The sequence below is a fragment of the Pteropus alecto genome, unplaced genomic scaffold (genome assembly GCF_000325575.1).
Source record: "Pteropus alecto unplaced genomic scaffold, ASM32557v1 scaffold160, whole genome shotgun sequence".
NCBI lineage: Eukaryota > Metazoa > Chordata > Mammalia > Chiroptera > Pteropodidae > Pteropus > Pteropus alecto.
This window is the reverse complement of record NW_006429864.1, coordinates 1,677,703-1,679,802: the sequence shown is the minus strand read 5'-3', so window position 1 is coordinate 1,679,802 and position 2,100 is coordinate 1,677,703. Positions and strand designations below refer to the sequence as shown.

General features: G+C 48.3%; 1 pseudogene; it reads right to left on the bottom strand.

The window, feature by feature from the left end:
- Positions 1-866: 866 nt before the first annotated feature.
- LOC112477215 lies at positions 867-985 on the bottom strand (annotated as a pseudogene).
- Between the last annotated feature and the right edge of the window lie 1,115 nt (positions 986-2,100).

Genomic DNA, 2,100 nt, shown 5'->3' with positions numbered 1-2,100 from the left:
TGGCACAGCTCTCTCAGAGGCAGGGGCCTCGCCACCTGCTCCCCTCCTCTGGACCAGCTGTGGGACTCATGGCCCCATAGCTCAGAGGCTTCCTTGTAAACTCCAGGTGTGACAGAGGAGGAAACTGAGGCGTGAAGGCTAGAAGATGCCTTGTTTCCTACAGGTTTCCTCATGCTGGGGCTTCATCCACCTATCTGCCCTTCACCACAGAGTGGCCTCGGAGTGAGCTGCAGACACTCCCAGTGCCTCCTTTTGCTTCTCTATAAACTAGACAGATTAACATCTAATAAATACTCACTACCATCACCCTTAGCTCTGCATCCACTTTTTACGAGCCATGAGGCCTTGAATGGGTTGCTCCAGCTCCTTATGCCTCAGGACAGAGCAGAGGCCAGGATGAAAGAAACAATGTATTGTGCTCAGAACAGCTCAGTTAGTAGCCCTAAGTCCATGCCAACTCATGGCACTTCCCCACTCCTACGCTCACTCTCCACCCTCCAGCACTGCTTGATTTTTCTTCCTAGCTGACAAACTCTGTATTTAAGTTTTCCTTTTATTGAGATGTAATTTCAGTACCACAAAATTCACTATTTTAGAGTGTATAGTTTAATGGCATTTAGTGCATTCACAACGTCACATAACCATCACCCCTATTTAGTTCCAAAACATTTTCATCACCTCAAAAGGAGACCCCATCCCCATTAGCACTCACACCCCATCCCCCCTCCCCCAGCCCCTGGAAGCCACTAATTTGCTTTCTGTCCCTAAAGGTTTACCTATTCCGAACATTTCCTATAAATGGAATCGCATAATATGTGTCCTGGGTCTGGCTTTTTCTTTTTTCTTTTTCTTTTTTTTTTTTTTTACGCCTGCAGTGCCCGGTCTTCCTAGTTGGTCTCCCATCCAAGTACTAACGAAGCCTGACCCTGCTTAGCTTCTGAGATCAGATGGGATTGGGCATGTTCAGGGTGGCATGGCCGTAGACTGGCTTATTTTATTCAGCATAATATTTTCAAGTTCATCCACGTTGCAGGGTCAGTGCTTCACTCTTTTGTTATGACTAATATTCCATTATATGACTGGACCATATTTTGTTTATTCATTTATCCATTGACGGACACCTGGGTTGTTTCTTCCGTTGGCTATCATAAATAGTATATGCTGTGAAAGTGTGTGCATATGTTAAACATCTGTTTAAACACCCAGTTTCAATTCTCTGGGGGTGTACACCAATTTTACAGATGGGAAAACTGAGGCTGAGGGGCTAGGAGTCAGCAGTTGAGAATGTAATTTAGAAAGAAGTGAGATTTGGGTCTGGTTTAAGGCTGACTTCTGCCAGACACTCATATGCAACCTTGGGCTTGGAGGACATCAGGACCCCAGGCTCAAAGGAAGAGAAGGAAGAGGCCCTAGAGGCCCCACTGCAGCACTTGATCCATATCAGCCATTACATTATTAATAGTGACAATGGGGGCCACTGGGACCCCTCCCCTCATTCAGAGCCCACTCCCCTTGGGAATCAGTCACTGGGGCCTGCTTTGCTCACCCCAAATGAGGTCCCCGGGGGTTGGCTCACCCCTAGGCAACAGTCTTGGCCTTGCCCGGCTGTGGACTGGCATCTTCTCCCAGTGCCCCAACTGAAGTAGGAGGTCCCAAGAGCCGCCTCTGACTCAGCCGCCCACACAGCACACTCCCTAAGGGCCCAGAGCCCAAAGCCCTTACTGTGTGACTGCAGGAGCCCCTCACCCTCTCTGTATTTGACCTTCTCCACTGTCCATATCTTGGCCCTTGAGCAGCTGTGGAGGCAGGAGTGGGAGGAGGGAATGCAGAACTGGTGATTCTTTTCTCAGGGACAATTAGCAGCCCATGGTGCATACACTGTGGACATCCGAGTATCTGTCTTAGAGCCTCTTTGGAGGAAGAGAGGTTAGTTCTTACTGAGGGAAAGATTGAGTCCATTCCCATTCCACAGATGTGAAAAATGAGACCCAGAGAACCTAAGAGTTATTGTCTAGTTAAGAGTCACAATGATTCATTCATGCACCATGTATTTACCTAACGTGCCTGGTGCTGCCCTGGGCTCTGAGCCAGGAAGAAAAC